A 22,841-nucleotide genomic window follows, 5' to 3' on the forward strand; every position below is an offset into this window, starting at 1 on the left:
ATATTAGTAATGTATACTACCCAGTAATTTTTACAATTCCTACCTTAGTAGTGACCATTATGCTCACTCTCCTGAGGGGCTTTCTTCTGATTTGAGTTTGTTTTTTTTTTTTTTAATTGCTGGTGGTCCTGACCTACCCTTGGGCTTAGTACACAGAGTGAACAAAGATGGTCTTAAAAGACCAGTAAAATTTCTTTATTGAAGTGGACCCTTCCTTCCAAAGCTGTGTATGTGAAAATACAATGCACAAAGCACCACAAGAAAGCATTTCTGGCTCTTTGCAGACTCAGATAGTCACTGTCTCTTTAGCTTTCCTATATTCTTACTTATAAACACATCCTTTTCTACCCCCAAAATCCAGATATCTGTCCCAAAGTTAAATTCTGGTTTAGAGTTGATAGCAAATTTCCTATCAGCTCAAAGAAAGAAAAGGTGCTATTCTTTATTTTTGTCTTATTTTTTTGGTGCAAATTAACTACCTCCAGAAGAAAGTAGACAGAGCCAAAACCCCCAATTGTTTTGCCTTCTTTTTTGTGCATTACTATGTATCTGAATCTTGTGGATTTTGATGACGTGAATTATTATGGAGTGATACATGGAGTGCATTTTCCTTTGTTAGGTTATGCCATTAGGTAACCATTTAGAGCAAAGAGCATTTTATATGACCAAGGATATTTTAATTATTACTTTTTTTTTTCTTTCAGCCAAGAAAAATACTGCTAACATTTTGCTAGCCATTCAGGTACTCCTGTAACAATCAGAGCAAGAGTGCAACGTGTACCTCTTGCTTTATCTGGCCCCAAAAAAGAACTCTGATTCAACACTAGAGCATCAAATAGTGAGTTTTCCCACCAGTCACAGGTAGTCAAGCAGCTTTTCTGAACATCACTCTTAGCAGCCACACATTTGGTCATATGTCTGTCTGGGCATGAAAGCTGGATAGCATTCACACACTACCTTGATCAATCTAGAGAGAAGAAATTTTTCATGGCAGAGGGATATGCTGGCAGACTGATTAGTTATCTTCTGTGTGACCATTTGGTTTGCTTTTTGTTTTAAAGTAGCAAAATATGTAACAGTGCTTTCTGAAATACAGCACATGGCAATTACAGGCAATGCAGATTAACATGCTGCTTGGCCTTAATTTTAAATTTGTGGGAAATGCATTCTTTGTGGTAAATTGCTAATGAAAAGTAGGGAACGAGAAAAGACAAAGGCAGTCTCTTAAAGAGACTTCCAAAGTAATTTTTACTTGCACTGTAACATTTCAGTAGAAAGCCGCACCCTAGCTCTATTTGCAGAAATCTAAGAGATAAACACAACATTTTTATTTAACAAATTTCTCTCTGTAGCATGGCCAGGATTTGTTTATCCAAATCCCTTGCAAAATTATTTCAATAGGACTTCAAAATGTCCTTACATCGAAGCATGTGCTTATGAACATTGTACAGAAAGGGTAAACAAGCACGCACTTAAATGCTTTTCTGGATCAGTGCCTTAGACCACGGAAAATCTGTGCCCTGAGTTGTCACTAGTTGGTACTTAATTCAAGGTAATTGAAGGAGCTGTGTCTGCTGCAGCAGCACAGTTTGAGCAGCTAGTTGAAGCAGCTGTCATGCACAAGCAGTTGCTCATGCTCACATCCCAAGCTTTAGGTATGCCTACAGGTGGGGCCAGGAGGTCACCTGGACTCTGTGCAAAAACAGACTGTGTCTTTCTCTTTTTTTTTTTTTTTTTTTTTTTTTAACAATTGCTGATGCCTAACTTCAGTTAGTTTCCTGGGCTGTAAGGGCATTTATGTGGAAATGGCTGAGAGGCTGTCAGAGGCACAAGTCTCCTCAAGTGGGTGTTACTGTGACAGATCAGCAGAGCATCACAGTCCAAAACTCCTGCACGTGCTAATTGGGATGGCATGCATCCATGTGTACGTGTGGCACACATGCCTGAGAAACCTCCCGATTATGCATGTGCCTTTGTTACCTAACATTAACCTGCAATGGGAAAGAAAGCCACCCCATACAGCCAAACACAGTAAACCTTGACTGAAAGAAGCTGCCACAAAAGAGGTTTGCACAGAGTTCAGAACAGATTTGTATTCACAGTCCTTTAACAGGCAGGTCAGCTCTGATTCACCCACTGTTGAGCATTAATTCAAAACTAATTTTAAAGACCATTAAATTTAAGCATGTGTTTTTTTAAATTTCACCATTTAAAATTATGGAACATATCATAAAGCACATAAAAAAGGAGCAAAGGAACTTTTTTCATCGAGTTGAGAAAAAGTACTCTTATCTGCATTTTAAAGGAAGTTTGCTTAGAAGGACTGATGTGGACTTGAGAGATTCATGAACATAGAATCCCAATTATGCCTCCAGATAAAAAAGGGTTAGTGAACTTTGTAGTGTGTTACTGTATGAAAGTGTTAGGTCAGCTGGAAGGGAAATACAGGGAATATATTACAAAGTGAAGTGGTTACATGTAATTATCAAGCATAGTCAGCTAAAAGCCAAAAATAAACAGGAAATAGTAGAATTCTGCTCTCCAAATGCATCTTAATAATAGTAATCTCAATTTGAATGGAGATAGAAAACTAAACAAAAATAAATCTCTTCAACATTGAAAGGAGGTGGAGTGAAAGTACATGACCATAACAGGGAGCTCTGAATTGTGCTAGGCCCCAGCACTTTTGAAATAAAGGAGAAGATCATTTGAAGCCAGGCTGAAAGGCTTTAAATGATGGTTTACAAGCTGCTTTCCCCAATCTGAAAGTATTTTTATAGGAGTCCAAGTCAAAACCCAAACTGTTTAAAATGTGAGAATAAAGTGCTAACAAAATAGTAAAAAGTAGCGTGAGTTAGTCAGTTGTTCATAATGTTGGAAGGAAAAATGCAAAGGATTGGAAAAAATTAATGCGATTAATGCATAATTTTATCAAATTCAGTAAATAGGGATTTAGTCCCTCTCTCTTTGTGGGAACAGTAGCCCCACTGCTAGCCCATATATGGTCCTCAGCCCTACTGGCAGAAAAACAGCTGCTTAGGCCTTGGAAAGGAGGGATGAAGCAGTCCCTCTTCTCTTTGCACTCCCTTCTCAAGGCCTTCACAGGGCTGGAGGAAAGAAGCAGGAGAAATCAGCCCTGAAAACTCCAGTGGACCCTGGTGCTGTGCCCATCTAGGAAGCAGCTGGAAAGACTAGGACCCTCAGGAAGGCTCCAAAATTTGTAAAATCTTTAGTTTACATAGGTATATTTCTGATGTCCTCTAGGAAATATCAGGACAGCTTTGCTTTGGAACAACTGAAGGAAATTTAAACCACTTAGATATGCATTGAATTCAGTTTATCAATTAAATTATCTTTTTTTTTAGGATGTCTTTGGGGGGAGAAAATATATCCTCATTTTTTATCAACTGTAATTAAGGATTCTCCACAAAGCAGAGAGGAGTTTTCCAAGAGATAAGACTTATTTTCTCCTGGTTTTGTAACTTGGTCTAAAAAATATGAGCAAGCATGTCAAAGTTAAAGACAATAGGTAAGCAACAGTAACTTGTTACAAAATGCTGTCTTAACAGTATATAAGATGCTTTTTTTTTTCCCCACCATATAAATACACTGTGAATGCTGCTTGCATTTACTGAGGCAGTAACCGAGCCATAGAGTGCATCATGGGAGTGAAGCTCAGGCACAAGGGAAAACATTTTTGGTGTTTTTCAGGATACTGACTCCAGTGGGGTGGAATTTTTCTGTGGGGTGGTGAAGGTCAGATCAGTCATTTGTGGCACCAAAGAATTGCCATGCATTTTCCAACCCTTTCAGACCTGCCTTCTGAGAAGCACTTGAATGTGTCCTTGCTCGGCAGCGAGCCGCTGCTTATCCTGCTGGGTTGTTTGCTATGCAGACTTGCACAGCTAATGGCCATCCCTGCCTCAAAGCATTTAAAGCTCAGGTCTTGTGGAGAGCTACATAGACAGTTTGCTTCACTGACTGCAAAATGTCCCAGGAAAATTAAAGAAACAGCATACTGAGAAAGTCTCATGGAAATCTGGATTAGCCTTGAGCTCTCTCACAAGACCACATAGCTGGATATGAGCCTGTCAGTGATTATCCTTTACTTGACCGTAAAGATTCTTGTTTCTTGTCAGCCCATCAAGTGTAGCAGAGCTGAAATTAAGTTTCTATTCTAGGTCTACTTTCATGGGTAATTTTCTTTTAGTCAGCACTTACTTTGCTTTCTGTCAATTGGGAATTTTCTTTCTCCTCACTAAATAATGAAGAAAATGCCTACACTTCTTCATCAGGATTAAGGAAGATAAATTTAAAAGAGCCAATAAGTGTGCTTTCTACTTATTCCAAGAAATGGCACAACTCTAGCTTGACAATTCTAAATGCTGAATTTATTTGCTGAAACAGCATTTTTGGATGGGTAGTGGACTAATAACTGCCTTTAGCCACAGCTGTTGCACCTCACTTTGCCAAGCAGGTGATCTCGAAGAGCTGAAACACTGTCCAAACCTTTATCAGGCACGATGAACATTTCTGCTGGAACTGTTGTGTAACTTTCTTAGCCAGTCTGGATCTGATTTTCACTCTCTCCACTGGCAGCTCTCTCCAGGATTTTGGTGACCACAGAATTACTCCCAAATCCCGTGTAAAAGATGTGCTACACAAACAGGCCAAATCACCTCCTCTGCACCCATTATGATGACATAAAGCAAATTTTTTTCATCATTGTGGTGTCTTTCAAGTGAGTGAATTGCCAGGGACATGAAAGCAGCAGGACCATGTTCATCCAGACCAGGAGAGTTCTTGGAAACGTGCTTAACTTGAAGCAGATGGACAGTACCACAGCTGAACCAGATCTCCACTTGAGGCTGAGATCTGGTCAAATGTTCTGTTGCGCAGAAAACAAACCCAAACCAGAACAATCAAACGAAATGCTACCCTCCACTGGTCTGTGTGTTTAATGCTTAATACATGTAAAAATGTTTAGGAGGGAAATTCCCGGGGACAAGGTTTTTTCCTAAGGATATCTCCTCACTATGGGAAGATTAAAAAGCTGGTACTGAGCCATATGTGCCAAACCATTAGCAAGGCAACCCATTCTTCCCTGATTCAGGCACACGCACAGAAGCTACTTCACCCTGCTTATTTGCCTTCTGGTGGTGGACAGCACTCCTACTTAATTTCTGTGACTATCTGCAACTATTTTAAACCAAAGCCTCATTTTTTAAGCTTCAGAGGCATTTTCTAGAATTAGCTTTGATATTTCATGAGGCCTGTAGCCTTTCTTCAGACAGTCAGGGACACCTAAGCCTGAGTTTTCACCAGAAGTCTTGCTTTGGATCTTGCATTTCCGCTAGAAAATTCAAGATCCAAAACAGGACTTATGTGAATCTCTCAGGTCACTTCATCTCCACACCTGACAAGTAGTCAAGCCAGCTGCTACACCTTTGCTCTCCCCAGGCCATGGGGTTAGCTTTTATCAGTAAAAAGAGCTCATAGGCTCATCTTAGCTGCTTTCTTGAATCTGCACACAACGGACCAGGGTTACTTTCCGAGCCCAGACTGCACAGGATTGCAGCCCAAGTGCACACCCATTTGCAAATGGGATCTGCACAAGATATTGTGCAGATGAGGTTTTGAACAGCACTCAGTATTGATTCCAATCTTTTTTTCCTGCAGATAAAGGGATTTAGGATGTGTTGTTTGCTTCTCCCCTTCTTCTGGTCCATGGAGACATTCTGACCAGAATATGGCATTATGATTCCTATGGAATCGTCCTAAAGCATAGCATTGTACATTTGTCTCTGCACAGAGAGCAGCAATGCTCTCTGCACAGATGCAGCAATGAGATGGAGTGGCAGTCAAACAACTGAAGTGGATAGAAAATGTTTTATCAACAATCCAGAGACTGTGTCCTAAAGATATGAAAATATGGGGGAGAAGTGGTATCAAAGGCAATAGCATTTCCTGTCTAAAAACTTATTAAAGCTTTGTCATATGAATACCAAGTCTTATAGGATACATCCTGTTCACTGTCAAGTCAGAAGAACAGATAGATGTGGAAGTTAAGGCAGGAAGAGGTAGTGTTGTTTTTCCGTAAGTTTGACAGTGAATTAATTGTTAAAACTGAACAAAATTTTCATTACTGCTACTACTACTTCTAAAAGCTATATACAGGCTGGAGTAGGAAACCAGCTTGGATGGTTCCCTGCTCTAGCCTGTATATGCCTTTTGCCTGAATGAGAATTCAGACAAATGCATTCTGGTAGAATCTTTGTTTCCTCTGGTGAGGAAAGAGGAAAGAGCTCAGTATAGTCATTCTGTATTTTGGGACTAGGGCACAAGAATTTTTCTGCATGTCACAAAACCTGTAGTGCCAGAGCTTGGCTTTATTCACCACCTGCTTTGCCCCCTGAACACTGCACACAGCTCAACAGCCTTGCTGCATCTGCTGCTCATCCAGTCTTTGCATTGCCTTTTTAACTTTTGCATCACCCACAAGATTGCTTTCCTGGCTCTGTCTAGGAAAGGAGAAGCTTTCTGGCTGTTTGCACTTAGCACATCCTCAAGGTGCTCTGCTAGTAGGGATTTCTTTTTCCCAACCTCTTGTTCCTCCATTCTGCTTGGTACTGCTGCCAGAATGACACTTCATACTTGATTTGTGATTTTGGGTTCAGTGTCTTGCACACAAGCAAAATCACTAGTCCCAGGCATGGGGCCCTCTGAAGTGACTATGGGATGATAGGGCTTAGCTGCAGGCTGAATGAATGGAAGTGGATACAAGAGCATCAGTTATATATGAAAGGGATTTTCCTTACAGTAAGCTTACATCAAATCAGCCTTTCCACCTTAGATAATCACTTATCCACCTAAGATAATCACAATTTAAAAAAATCATCATCACTTAAAGAATAGACCTCTGTGGTAACAATTCTGTGGCTGTGCAAAATGCCATCCTGGAAGAACACTCTCTCCAGTTGCTCATCAGGACCAGCTAATATGCCTGTAGTGGAGACCATGACGAGATGCAGTGTGCCAGGACACTTTCTTCCTGTGCTGGCACAGGACACATCCCTGTCAGTTCTAAAAATGGTCTTCAGGCTGTAACCCTAAACGAAAGGAGGAGATTGCACTTCCTCAAAAAGTATGCCTCCAGGCATCCATAAATTACAGAGAGACCCCCAGTAAAGACTGGAGGACGGACTATTTTTTTCCTGGAGAGCCTGGGCCAGTGTTGATTCATGACACTTGCTCAGAAGTGCTCTTTCAGCACATTTGCATGAGACAGCAGCAGAGTGGGGGCTCTTACAGACACTAAAAGCACTGCAGGATCTCTCCTAAGCAAACACAAGTGTTAAATTCTTGTCTAGACCCCAGTGGAGGAAACCAGATCATTTACACCTGACTTCCTGGGATTCTCCCCATCACTCCTGGAGACACAATGAAAATTTGTCACTCCTTGCCTGGGATTCAAATCCTTCTGGCTTTAATGCACCCCTTTTGTTCACCAGCACCTACCAAGAGGTCAGTTCAGCAGATATCTATGGGATTGCTCTCTCTAATTCCCTTCAAGAAAATTTGCAATGGAGATGGAAGACCTAGAGTGAATTTGCCCCTTGTCATCTAATTTTAAGGCAGCGTTTGTCACCCCAGAACAGGATCTGGTCTCCAGAAACATTTTCACAATAATTGTTCCTGCCTGTCTGTTCTCACACACCTCCATAGGCAGATCTTTTTGCATTTATGGAAATGCTGTGAGAATTCGTATTTGCAAACTGCCTGCTGTGTCAGAAGAGTCTAACCAGAAGAGTCTCTCTGCTGTGCCAGAAGAGTCTAACTTTTGGGATTGGTCACCTCACTCTAACCAATAGAAGACACCCTGTGAAAGGAAAGCTCATATTTTTACAGTTTGTGTTTTCAGAAAGTTTGAGGAATACAGTTCGACAGCCAGGTGTTCAAGTTTGCTTGGAAGTATACAGAGGGCAAATGTCCTTGATAGACAGTGGGATGAATGTCAAATAAACACATAGTGTTGTGCTGAGATAGCAAAGCTAGTTCAATGGCTGGTAGGGTTGCACAACTCCATAGGGATATGGAGGGACCAGGTTGTGTGGTGTGTCCACCACCTGTTATGGTGGACAGGCTCCTGGAGCCATCCTGAGTAAGGATGAAAAGTGTCCCAAAGCAAAGCATTGTAGTCAAGCATCTTGATACATCTGTGGCAGCCAGCTGTGTCACAATTATTATTTACTGCTGGTGTAAGTAAAACCAAGAGTTTGGAAAATACATTTTTAATAGAAAAAAATGGCTGATTAGATAACTATAACTCTATAACTCTAACATATAGTTATATGTGATAACTATAATAAGCAAAAGTTTTCTATCTCACAAAAAACTGTGGCTGCACCTTTGCTAGTGTGAACAGCACTGATGAGTTCAGCAGATGGCAATTGCCACAGAAGCCACTGGAGAAATGGGACATCCATGCTGCAGGAGTCTGCTGAGCAGTATGAGAGCTTTTCTTCAAAGTCACCACACTGATCTACGGGCGCATTTGCTTGTCTTCCAGCCATGAAACCTCTGCTAACTCTGAACACAGTTATCTTAAAGGTACCTTGTAAGTAAGAACCAGTAAGAATATAGGTCCCAGGGTCTTACTGTGCCACTGGTTATTAGCACAGGCTAGGCTGATCCTGGCACCAGAATTCCAAACTAACTCTGCCATAACATCAGAAGGGCAGGGCAAAACCCCCTCCAAAATGGCATTGATATCTCACATAGCTGGTGCTCTGAGACAAAATTCCTTTTTGTATCAGCTTCAGAAACTTCATGTTTTAAATGCTTAGCGATGTTTTTCCCAGTGCCTGTATTCTTCCTCAAGAGAAGATAATTGCTGTGGCAAAGATCCCAAAAGCTCTCAGAGACAAGGCTGATTTCCACAGACAGCAAACTATCTCAGCAGTAACGTCACTCTTCTGCATTTCCAGTGCTGCATGCTCAGAACCATGGTTTAGGTCTTAGACCAGGGAGTCACTGGAAAATTTTCCTTTTATCTACCAGTACCTTGAGAAATTAGATTGCTCAGCATTAGGGCTAGGTTTGGGTCTTGTCTCTGAAAATTGCCCCAAAAGATGCACAGTAAGAGTCATCTCTGAGGTCTGGGTTACATCATTCCATTATTATTTCCACCTAGCCAGTTGATGAACATTTTGTTATTATTTTTTCTCAAGATCAGTTAGAGGCATGATTTCAAAACCCATCCAGTCCATCACACTGCTGCTTGTTACCAACAGACTGCAAGCATCTGGAGCATATTTCCCCCACACAGTGGAAGAAAAATGTTCTTGCTGGCTTTTATTTAATTCATACCACAGAATTACTTAGCTCTTAAACAAAACTGACCAATTCTTTGCCTGTGTTTCAAGTTTAGTAGATTGTAAAAGGTTTTGGGTCTGCTGATTATTCAGAGACATTTCCAGTTCTGTTCCTCTTCTACTTTTATGTGATGTATTAGATCTGAGCAAGGCACACTTGCAGCAAACTCACTTTTGTCAGTTACCAGTTAAATAGCCCTGAGGCATAAAGGACAGAAGCAAAAGGGAATGTCACAGAGTTTTTGTAGGAGAAAAAGCTGGAATGCATTGCTTCTTTTATTCCCTAGTACAACATTGTGTAACCACCTCACACACTAACTGGTGTGGGTGCCTAGTGGGTTGGCCTCTGGAACTGTCTTACACCTAAACAACCCCATATCAACTTTCCAGAGCCTCATTTTCCCATGGTTGTGAAATGTGGGTGCTTGTTAATGTACTTCTGTGTCTGCAACAGAGAGAAACTGCACAATAGGAAGTACTGCTACTAACAGATGATCATGGCTAAGGCGTTTCACTGCCATGTGCCACTGAGCTGGTGGACTCCCATTACCTGGGTGAAGACCATGCTCACATTAGACTGATCTGAAGAGCTGCCCTGACTCACTGTCACAGAATCACTCCCAAAGTCCAGCAAAGCCACTTAGAGCCAGTTGCCCAGGACTGAGTCCAGTTGACCTTTGAATATCTCCAAGGATCTACCACCTCTCCAGCCAATCTGCACCATTGCTTGGTCACCCTTACAGTAAAAAAAATGTTTCCTGCTATTCAGAGAAAACCTCTTGTGTTTCAATTTGTGTCCATTGCCTCTGGTCCCATTACCCAGCATCACTGACAAGAGTAGCTGAAATGTATTTGCAGACTTTTTCAGGTATTTACACACAGTTATGAGATACATGCTTTTCTCCCCATTTGTGATTTTCTGTTCATTTCTTTTGATGCAGAAAGACCTTTCCTCCAGATGGCATAGTACAAATAAAACAGCTCATGCATAATACCGGAGCCACAGCCTTCAAGGAGAAGATCTCCTTTCTCATGTAAACATCTGTAATCCCACACAGGGAATGCCTACAGAAGAGGGGATTCTGCTAGGACAGCCAGCTGCTCAGTGACTGCTTTGCTCCTACCAGGAATAAAATACAGTCTGCAAAGCACTTACCCAGGCATCACAGTCATACTGGGAATTTTGAATTACTGTGCTAATAAGCTACCCTTGAATGGCAGAGGGAAGATCATTTAACAGGCTGGCTGATGGCTGTGATTTTAAACTATGTGGCAGATCCCCTCTGTCAACTATTATAGTCACAGAGTCCCACAAGGCTGCTAAAGCAAGCCTTCATCTCTCCCTGTCTCAGAAATAGGGTTTTACCAGTCCTGCCTGCACAGAGACACTCTACACTCATTGCTCTCAGAGCAGCATAAGAAACTAGAGCATCGCATGATCTCAGCAGAGGATTTGGTGGCTGGCTATCCAGATGTGGCACATCAACAGCAGTGAGAATCAGAAGATGTCTGTAGAAAAGTGTCACGTTCTACCTTTGTACCTTCTGCCTGTATCATGTCTGGGTGGTCACATCTCCCTGAAAACCTCACAGCTACGTGCTGCTATCACGTCCCATGATGATGCAATGTGGGGATAAGTGAGACAGATTTTCATTTTCTCCTCTCAGGCACTGTTTGGAGACCTGCTACTCAAGTGGTAATTGTTGAATCCTTCACTAATTGCTGGAAGGGGAATACAAGCTCCAGGTCTAGGCTGATTTTGCAGCACTGAGGGATACTGTATTTGCGGCAACAGATGCGCAGTCATAAACCAGGCCACACCCCCTTGCACACCACATTAAAAAACTAAAAATTAGAGTCTTCTGAATCATCACCATGCATGTCTTCAGTTCCAGAAGTCAATGAAGAAGCAGACAGAAGAGCAATAACTGCATGTCCATGTGCTATAGGAAGTGGGCAGTATGAAGCAATGAGGAATGGTAGCGGCCGGTGTAAATGCAGTCAGGGATTAGGAAGACAGGAAATAAGACTTCAGCTTCAAATAACAATCTCCAGTGCCACAACTGCATTTGAATAATCCTGATTTAGAAACTAAAAGAGAAGACACCCCAAATTGTTAAAATCCCTGTAACAGAATCTGAATGCTACCCTCCATATTCCCACTGAGATCCCAAAGCAGTTTCTGGAAGATTTCATTATTTTCATTTATGGTTTTGGTGATGGCTGTCACAGATAAAGTTATTTTTGCCAAGGACAGATGTGTTCCCACATTTTTGAGATGTGAGCTTTCATTCCCTTATCCATATTCAGCCCAATAACTGCACCACGTAAGAAAAACAATGGCAAAAACATAAATGGTGGAAGTATATAGAGTTGAAAAGAAGGAGGGACAGGGGAACAACTCTCACTGTGCCATGTAGTTTCTCTTTTCCTACTGCTTGGTTATCTAGCCCTATCAAGCTCAAATCAATCAACTGATGTCTGATGTGTTTTGCAGATGGATAAGCAATGATGCATATCTCATGCACAGATGTTTCAACTTGGATTTGCTAGCTATCCAGCAATCAGACAGAATCCTGATCATTCACAGATGTTGCAAAAAAGACAGAAACTCCTCCATCCACTGTAAATAAATTTATGCATTTTACTTTTGTTAAAATTTATGCATTTTACTTTTGGTCAGCCCATGCAGCAGTCTCTTGTGAAAACCAAAGTGGAACTCTCAGCTAGGATGGTGGGATTTTGCAGCTGGCTGCATTGTAGGTGTTGCTCCTATGAAAGGAAGATCCCTAATGCCATTGCTTAAGCACATGAAACTGTTTTATCTGTTCAAAAGGCACTTTCGACTATCAGCCAATAGTGAGAGCTATGTTTGAAATCAAAGTCACAGCTGCTTAACTGGCTTGTTCTTTCAGTGGGAGGTTCAGCCAGCCTGTTGAAGAGCATATCTGTGGGGCTGTGTGCGCCAGTCACAGCTACAGTCAGGGCTGTAGCTCAGGTGTGAGAAACCATCAACCCAGCAGCACTGAAGTCTTTAGCTTAGCACCAAAAATATCTGTGCCATCATTCTGGTTCCTGAGAAATCACGAAGCAGACTTGAAAATATCAAATAGAAAATAAATACAGGTGTAATTTGTTTTCTGTGTTTTTTGAACACTTGATGAATCAAGTTTTCACAATTTTTTTCATGATCACAGCTCTTATCAGAGCCGGCTCTACGAAAACTGGTTGTCACCAAGAATTCTGAGCTTTTTACCTGTTACATATTTACCTCCATGGGAGCTAACAAATCCTGCGCCTAAAAAACTTCTAAAGACAGAAAAAAGCCTCATCAAAACTATTTGTCTGTGGCAGGCAACTGCGATACTAGCAACAGCTGACTGCCTCAGGAGCCCCCAGGAGCAAGTGTCCTACACGACTTCCAGTATCCAAGTGTTGGGAATTGGTTACATGACAAACGTCACGTAGACATGCTCTGGATAGCTGAGAATTAGAAAAGTACTGGCCCAGCTAATCTGAGGCCCTGCACCTGCAAGGCCGCAGTGGCCTTGGGTATAGCTGTAGTCTGATAACAGGATGATGTAGCCGAGAGCAGAGCATGAGAAAAGGGAGATGTAAGCTGTAAAGAATGAAGAAGTAAGAATAACCAATAGACTGCTTAGCTTACAGAATATGCATGAGCTTATTACATGTTGTGCTTAAATGTCTGATGCTCTAATCAATAAACGAAGCTTGTTGATTCTCACATTGAGGTGTCACTGAGCCTCCCTCACTGTGACATCCAAGTGCTAGGCTGATGGCCTTCCCCTCACCCGCAACACTCCCACAGCAGAACCAGACAATGTAAATTCAATACTTGCCCTGCCTGGCTCATAAGGGTTGCAAGCAGACAGCACTGGTCCTCCCTGTGATGGCCAACGTGTTACTCAGAGAAGTGATCCGTCTTGCGCTTTCTCCTTCAAACATGCAGCATATCGATTTTAGACAGATATCTAAGACAAACCTGCCTTTTCTGACACAACCAGGAATAGCCAAAGGTCACCATGACGGAAGTTATGCTAGTGTCTGCCCTGTACAAACATTCATGCCACCATGAAATGAAACATAGCAGAGAACTTTCATCAGGAACCAAGTCATCTGATGTCTTTTTCCTGAACTTCTTCATAGTATTTGAACATATTCTGATCATCAGAAATCATCTGTTCATCATAGAGATCTTCCAGACAATCAGCTAAAGTACTCAAATTCCTGCCTTAGAAAACACAATCAATGCATGGTGATGTGCAGCCAGGTCTCCAACATTTGGTCCCTTCCATGCAATTCCTGCTTAGTGATTTGTGTTTAGAGGTGCCCCAGCTGCCAGGCTGATGGTATGTCTCAGCCCTGAATGTAGCTGCACCTTCACTACAAAGCCCCTTGGACACGCTCTCCAAGTCCTGGCTGTAACAATGTACCCACAGAGATAAAGATCACAAAAAGTACATGAAGAAGTGAAGGCACCTGGGGCTGGAGTGGACAGGGACTTACAGAAAAGATCTCTTAGTTCCAGTGTTTTCCATACACACCTAGGACGTCAGAGCAGGAGATGAAAACAGCAAAGCTGCCATGTGTGTACTGTGTGGTGCTCTCAGCTTGACAAACCTCATGACAGTGCATGCCTGCCGTATTATCCTCTCCAGGTCCTTCCATCTTATGCCACTTCTGCAGGCCTCTACAGAAGTCACATGCTAGGTTTTACTATCTGGTGAGTGTCACCTTCACAGCACATGTTAAAATAGACCTGTTTCCAAGATGTTGTACCTGGTAGCAAAAAGCTGATGGCATGAATGCATCTGCAAGCATGGCACTGTCATCCCAGAAAGGGAAGTGGACATCCTTTATCTATCATACTGAAAAGTACAGATAATCCCTTTGGCTTGACCTGGCCTTGGCCCTCATTCCCTGCAGTCCTTAAATATACAGAGTAGCCAACAAGAGTTTTCCCATGCTGAAGATCTAGAAATCTAGACATCTAGAGAATCTAGACATGGGTGCCAGTGCTTTGTTGAGGCAGAGCTGAGAACCTGGCCCTCAGATACTGCAGTCTCACATTACTGGGCTGCTCAGGACTCCTACAACCAACCTAGGCTTCTAAACCCCATAGGAAGAGCAAGGGAACAGGGGCAAGCCTCTTTTGTCATGTTCAAGACACACTGCACACAGGGAAACTCTTCCCCAGAAAACAGAGGTGCTGGTAGGTGGTAATAGCTGCAGGAAGGAGGCATGGGACATGTCAGGGCTTGGGCCCTTCACAGAGCCACACATTGTCAAGAGCTGCGTGTGCAGAGACAGGCAGGCTACTCTCACTTCCAAAGAAAGAGGATGGGAAAGATCCTTGGAAGCCATTTTGCAGTTGCAGAAGGGAGTTACTTCATCCTTACAGCTGTGTCTATTCCACCTAGCCCCCAGTGACATTGGTGGGCATGGAGGACCACCTGCTGGCCTGAAGATGGGGGAAGTGGCAGAGACATTGGTGCATGGGGAGAGCTACCAGGACCAAGCACCCAGTGGAAGATGAGAGGCTTCACATGAAGGGAGAGTTTCATAACTGGGCATCTTCACAGCTGAAGGAGACTGTAAGCCACTGCATTTGAAACATGGCTTGTTTGTCACTTAAACACAATTTTCACAAATACGTCCTACAATGTTGCTAACCTGAATTCCAGTTTCCAAGGTGGCTAACTCACTGAGTTCTACCAGAAATCACATTCCATGGTCTCCAGAGTACTTTGAGCATGGCCATCTGGGGAATGGGCAGGACTACATGTGGCTACACGAAAAAGTATCATTGCAGAAGAAAAGGCAGGGAAGGTTTTAGGCTGGGACCTCCCTCCTTTCCTTTACATTATGCAAGTATTTACTGCACAAAGGTACTACAAGTCAAAGCATAATTTTCAGGTACAGCATGGAAATGTTGCTAGTCTGACACAGCTTCTCATAGGCTTGCTGAATGGAGCTTGGTGGTAACAGGAAAGCCTACTGGGGAAGGAAAGCAGAGATAAGTCAGCAGCTTCCCTTCCCGTCTGCTGTGCCGTAGCCAGGAGAGTTACTCACCCACTGAAAGTGGAACACTTCCGAGGTGTGTATTATGTTACTGCTCCTGTGATCCCTCAAGTCCTGCCTGTCCTTTTCTGTGTGACCCAAATATAGCAGTCATGTTGTGGTTGTTGTTGTTGTTGTTGTACCCTCTCTGCATCACATGTTCCCCAAGTTTTGCCAGCAGTAAGCTTGTACCAGAGAAGCCTTGTTTGTCAAAGGGGGTACAGGTGCCATAAGAGTCATAAGCAGGAGGGATTGTGTGCAACCTGTGACATCATTTGCCATGACAAAGCACAGAGTTGAAGTAGAGGGTCATGCACTCACAGCTCTCCACTTGATAACACTTATGTCACCAAATGTAAAGGCTTCGGTGGCTCTTGGTGACTCCCATGCATGTTGGAGCAAACCTCACTCTTCAACAATGCCACCTTTAGCAAAATCCTTCTCGAAAGCAAATAGGTCACCTCTCAGGCAGGGTCAGGAGAGGTAAAGGAAATTAATACTGTGCTCCCAGAGCAGGCAGCACTAGCCTGCGAAGGCATATGGTCCACATGGCCACCAGAGACACAGAGTTAATCATTCACTGGAGTCAGGGCTGAAGGTCTTTGTTAGCACATGCTGGCAACCAGGCTGCTGCTGAAAAGTGGTGTTGCCAGCTGTGCTGGCAGGGCTTCAGCACACATGCACAATTCAACCTGAACTGGCCTGGATTCTGTTCATGTCCCAAAAGCACTTGAAAGCAATAGAAGTCTATTCCTTGCTTCTAATATACCCTGCCATGTTTTTCAGAACAGATCCAGTCCCCCTAGCAATTTTTAGTAAAAGTTGTTCCTCACAGGGCCCAAGGAGTCAACATTCCCCCTTGCCCCCTGCAAATACTCCAGGGATGCATAGGAACAAATATCAGTATTATCACTGCCTCTGTGAGGCAGCTCAGACAAGACCAGCTCTACTCTCCTTGGATCACAAAAAGAGGAGAAAAAAAAAATCTAAGCTGCTTATTCCATCTGAGGAAAGTTTGACTTCCCCCCTCCCAAACCACTATTTCAAGGACTATTTGTAAAGAAAGCTCCAAGGTTATAAATCTCCCTTGAGCCTCTCGCACACATAGCCTTCATGTTAATGTACCATGACAATCTTTTCCCTTTCCTTTTAGCAAATGAAGGGTGAAGGTGTATAAACTGGAGTTTCTGAGGTCACTGGCTTACAGGGCAAGGGATGTGACATATGCTTTACACTGCTTTAAGCTCCTGCTCTGAAGCTTGTGGGGACATTCTTGCTCACCACTGGGTTTACTCCTGTTCCTCCCCTCTAAATATTTTTACTCTTTTTTGGCTGGGATGCTGGACATGGGTGCAAATCAGGAGCAAAGATGTTAGAGCCAGTGAAACCATTTTCATGAATGTGAAAGCTGCATAAACAAGAACAGCACCAGGCCTCAGAGTTTGAAAATAAACCACTTCTAGCAGACAAAAAAAACCCAACAATTTTTTTTTTTTTCAGAGACTGCTTCTCCTGTTGAAAGAAAGCACACCTATTATTCAGACATGTTTTCACTTAAAATTCTGTCTGAAGAGGATTTCTGACACACAGATTAACATCATGGTTAAGCAGGAAATAATTTAAAGTGTCCCGTCCCCACTTGCCCTTCCCAGCCTTCTCAGCCTGTTAACTTTCACTCACACCTGTTCCCTCTCCCTCTTACACATGATTTTAAGAGCACTATATTTCCACTTCCTAAAGTTGGTAGCATTATATTTCTCTCCCAAATAAAGATTTTTCCCAGCTCTTCCTTTTAAGGATACACTGAAACCCTCTCAAGGATTAAGAAATGGAGACTATTAAGGGTGTTTCTCCGCATGGAACTGTGCATTTGGGTGCTTCCAAGTGGTAGGCTACAAGTCTCCCTTTCAGGATTTGTGGAAAACCTGTCTCAGGTATAAAAACCCTTGAAGTTCTCAGAACAGCCTTGCAGCACAGTAATTAGGAGAATATTGCCATTCACATCAAACAGTAGCACAAGAGATCCAAAGGCAATTTCCCTACTGATTCTTTTGGCTTCTCCCAGAAATACTAGTACTTCTGGTTGGGATTTTGAGGTTACAGCTTTTGAAAGGGCTTTTCTCTCCCCTACACACTAAAAAGTTACAACACTGAAAGACTTACAGACCAGGGGGCTGCTCAGTTTTTATCCTGGTTTCTCTCAGATAGAATTAAAATCTCTTGTACTCAGTCTTGGGCTTGTGTTGTTTTTTTTCCTACCCAAATACAAGACAGCCCCTATTCTGGGCATACATTAGAGCATCAAGTATAGACCAGTTGGATTAAAAAAAAAAAAAAGAAGAAGAAAAAAAAGCCTGGCAGATCCTGCAAAACAGCGAGGAGAAGGGTGAATGATCCATCTCTAAACAGGAGCCCATCAGTGAGGAAAGCCAGCTTCAAAGTCCTGTTCTGGTGCAGCCTGCCCATCCTAGCCCACAGCAGAGCACATTGGAAAGGGCTGCTCTCATGTGCCTCTACTAAGTGTATTCCACTTAAAGAGGAATTTGCTAGATTAGGATTTGGAGTGAACCTTCATGCATCCATGCTATATCTGCCTTGCAGTCCAAGTCAGAATCCAAACCTGACTTGGACTGTGTTAACCTGTTTCTCTGAAAATATCTCAGGTCTGTTTCTCAGGGCATTAAAGCATTGATGAATTTCTGTTACTAGGCCAACATAATGAATTTGTGACTATTTTAGAAAGCAAAACAGGGGCCTGCAGCTCTAGTACAGCAAATAGCTCATCTAAAATAACTGCTGGAGACAGCATTTAAAATATTAGTACTTAATTAGCTTTTGCTTGTTAAAAAATATATCTTAGCAGTAAGTGGAGACAAGGAGGGAGGCTTCAAACATTACAAGGAGAGAAATTTGCACTTCAGAAGGGATTTTTCTGAGACATTCATGATAATTTCCCTGTAGAAATCAGAGATGAAACACCCACTGAATCAAACGTGGACAGTCTTAGGCCAGCAGCAAACGGCTTATTGATGGTTTGTCTCTACTTCAGGACGTGACAAAATGACAGCACACCACAGCAAAACCTGACTCGGTGTTTGGCTATGAACAAGAAGGAGTTTTATTGAACAGCAAAGAGAAACTGCTGCTCCAAATGACACAGGAGTTGCTGAGCAGTCTGAACCCCATTATATTTCAGAATCAAAACTCTGGCTAAATTCAGCAATACAGATGTCTAGAAAAGGAGGCTGCAAAACATCTCTTCCCAGACCCCAGAGCTCTCTGGTTTTTGGATACTTTAGGTACTGAGGCAAAGGTTAGTGGCAAATTTATATCCCATTTTATAAGGGTGTTCTATATAAATTTCTGGGAAACAGCTTTGGCCAAAGCAGAAGAAAGAATCTCTCCAAGACTCTTGAAAGCTCAACACTTTCCTCTCCTATGAGACCCCCAAGACAACCCATATCTGTCTGTCTCAGCTGTAGGGCATTTAATCTCCACTTTACCACAACAGCATGAACATATTCTCCTCCTGGGTGCAAAAGTCAGGAGGAGAATATGTTCAGGAGCAGTTTTCTTGGCCCTTCCATGTGTCTTACACTAGTATTTTGTGGGAGGGAAGTGCCCCATAGAAACTTCTAAACAGACAGATTTGGGTTCTGAGTTCCAGCGGTGCCAGTGGGCTGTCCCTAAACATCTTGCCGCAAAGGTATCAGATCAGCCTGGAGAGAGTCTAACTGATTGCATCAGACCAGTCCGTGGTTTTGTCTGTAAAAATCTCAGTTCCCAGTAGATGGCACCATCCGTTTCACTGATGTTTTTCTTCTGGTTCGTACAGTAGACCGAGCCTGCAGAGCGAGAGTTTAGTGGACCCAGAAACCAGCGTGAGAGCACAAGCCACCCGTGGTCAGCACAGGGACGCCACACCCTGAGTTGACAGAATGAAGATGCAGCAGCTTTGAAATCAGCTCAGCCATGAAGAAGGCAACAGCGAGTCGGGCTGCTGCGCTCCGTGTGCCGCAGGGATCGCGGCATGGGCACGGCTCTGTCCTGTGCCCTACAAACCCACTGCTTCTCAGATCTGTTCCTTGCTTGGGGCACCGTGGGCTCTATCGCCCCTGCCTCTGAGGGGGTGACTTTACAGCCCCAGGCAGCGCAAGACGTCATCTCTCCTGCGAGGTGGTAGAGAAATGAGTGATGCCTGCAAGGCGCGTGCAGCCCCGTTTCTCACTTCTGGAACTCCAGTGCCCATTCAGAGCTGCCATCTCTCATCTTCCCTGAGGAGGTGCTGAGTTAAGAGTACATAAAACGCATAAAAACTGTACTGGTTATTTTTCATAAGGATTTAGAAGTTCAGCATAGTTATTGTACCCATTTATTAAAGAGATTTATAGTTGTCTAAACACACAGCAGGCTGAGAAAGATGTTTTTTCTCTCAGAGGATAAATTATTTCTTGCTAATTAACTATAGGGGAATGGGAACATGCATTACTGTTTAAGCAGAGAAAAGCCAGGCTAAGGATAGCAGGAAGGCTGGTACTGTAGGGATGTGGCATCCCAGGGGATTAGGGCACCATTTTCTGCTCAGACACACTTGTGACCTTGGGCAATGCACACAGCCTCTCTGAGGCTTCTGTGTCATTTTACAGCACAGGGGTCAGAGGTGGAGGTACACGGCATGTCACAGCCTGTCTCTGCATGAGCTGATTGCCATATGCTGTGTATACTGCTTCCCAAGCAGTTCCAACAGCCTGGCCTCAGCCTCCCCTTTCTTTAAGCAGGCCAAAAATTGTGAATGGCTGGAGATCATCTCCTTAACAGTACTGGGCAAAGTAAGTATACATTGGCTCTTCTCTTGACACAAAATCCAGGTCAGAATTTCTGTCCCCCTACTTAAAATGCTCCTCAGAATTAATTTTCAAGAGACTAAAAAACTCCCTTCATCAGTCAGTTTGGTCTGTGAAGGGGAAAATCTAACTGTAACTGCTTAGCAGTGGAAATTTGTGTCCAAAGTATGATGTGGCATGGAGGGAAAGAAGGCCCATCTGGAAGGAGGTGTTAATCTGGAAGCAGGAATGACAGAAACAGAAGGATTTCATGAAGGCTGTGAAGTTTCCCTTAACAAAGTGATGAGATAATCAACAGCCTCAGTGCATTCTTGTAGCCATCTTAGAACGGGATCCAAGAGGAGCCCAAACCCAGGGAACACCCTTGAACAGCAGAACTGGGCTGGGGAATAGACTCACAGCTGGGCTGAGATGTCCCATGCTCTTGGGATCAGTGAGTGTATATAAAAAGTGTACTTGAGATGGAACTTTGCAGAGTCTATGTAGAACTTTTTGTTGCTGTGGAACTTTGCTCAAGGTACTGTTCATTAAGCTTTCCTTTTATATTTAAACAAAAATGTCTGTTTAATTTACCTCAAAATATACCTTAAAAATTCCTATAATCTACCATGCTAATTCCTTTTCCAATTAATTATGCAATCCTGGCTTATGAGAAATAAAAGGCAGCAAGGCTGATGGCAAGTTCCAGACAAACATGCAAAACACACATTTTATGACCAAAAAGTCACCTTGATTGACTGGTAAGAATTAGTGTTTTATTTGGCTGTGGCAGAACAACTGATAATGCCTGTAAGTACAGAAGAGTATCTTGTCAAGTCCAGCTCTGACTTTCTCTCTCGAACTTGGAAACTTTGAAGCCTCTCTTAGGAAGCTCTAACAGGAGAACATGACAGTCACATGACAAGAATAAATTCCCTTTCTCACCTGTGGTGATCACAAAACCTCCAAGCACATGGTCAAGACTGGTGAATACCACACTGGGCAGCAGAGACCACGTTTGATCTATTTTATTGCTGTACAATACTCAGAGTTTCATCCAGGAATGGCATTTTTCTTAGAGGCTAGAATATAGCTGATTTATTTAAAGAACCATGTAATCTCATTTTAATGCCCATGAGAGTTGATGAGTCCCAAACCTGCTCTGCTGTACTATTCAATTACCCTCACAGCCAGATGCCACTGAGACCAGTGCCTGCTTCCTGTTTGCTGAGGAAAGGATCCTGACTGGAGGAAGGCTTCTGGCAGAAATGTAACTTTCAGGAAACAAGTAGAAAACATACTTTTTGAAAAATTAATACTTTTATTTGCATCATTTTTGCTGAAGTCGTTGGAGCAGTGGCTGGGCTCCCCCCACTTTATTTCTAATGGTGGAAGCTATATTGGTATCAACAGTCCACATTTGGGTTTATTGAATATTTGCAGATGTCTCTGTTGTACTCAGAATCCTTCTGATGCAGCAGTTAATTCTCTATTTTCACAGCTTGTGTGGAGACAGATGAATGTTTGCTGGAGCTGAGACTGCAATTTATGCAGTGCTGGCTTCACAGAAAGTAAGACTGCTGTGCTTTTCCAACCTGCTTTCCCCTGGTCCAGAAACAGTGAGCTCAGTCCTTGTACTTTTCGTTTTGTATTTATGTCCGCTTGGGGACTGGTGTCTTTTCCATTTACAGCAGCTGGTGCCAATCCCCGTGGTTACTCATATGCTTTTTTAAATGTCCTTCCTTCAAGTGGCAAGGCAGACTCCTTTGTATAGGAGACACCATTGCTCTCTAGTGGAATCCACTCATCTCATCTAGCTACCAACTGAGCATCAAAATTTTGACTTGGATGAGCAATGATAGACCCGAGCCCAGATCTCTGCTAGAGGAACATAGGCAGTCCCCCGATCCTATTTGATCTTAGGGTACATTCTGTAAACAGGATAGCTCTTACTGACTCAGCTCTGATGAGGTAAAAATGACAGGCAAGAGGATGGTAAGAACATTTTGGTAAAAGCTGGGAGTGAAATGACATTGTTCCCAGCATCTTCTGTCTTCTAAGCTTGTATATCCTCTCTGCAATAGCTAGCAGAACTAGAGTGTCTTGGTTTGGAAAGACAGGTGCTTGCTAAAGAAGGCAGGAGCCTCCCCTGAAATGGAGAATGCAAACCCTCCCCACCCCTCCAAATTGCTATGAATTTTAAATTAAGGGGCTCTCAGGCAAAAAAATATTGGAGCAAGAAATAACAGTTCTTTAATGGGGAGGGGAAAAAAATAAAAGGATAAAATAAAACAATGCAATGCACTAGAACAACACTGACAGAGTCAGAACTCAACCTGACACCCTGTTGGTCAGGGTGCTGGTAGCAGTCTAGTTGGAAAAGTGGCTGCAGTCCTCCTGGATCTGTTGGAGCAGGGGGTGTCCTGTAGAAAAGGGTGTATTCTTCCTCTGCAGATCCGTGGAAGCAGAAGCAGCTGCTGTTCCTCTGGGGAATCAGTGGAGAAGCTGTGATGGTGTTCCAGAATCTCCAGATTATATCCAGGTAGCAATGCTTGGCTCCTCC

Source organism: Haemorhous mexicanus, chromosome Z (genome assembly GCF_027477595.1).
Source record: "Haemorhous mexicanus isolate bHaeMex1 chromosome Z, bHaeMex1.pri, whole genome shotgun sequence".
Taxonomy (NCBI): Eukaryota; Metazoa; Chordata; class Aves; order Passeriformes; family Fringillidae; genus Haemorhous; species Haemorhous mexicanus.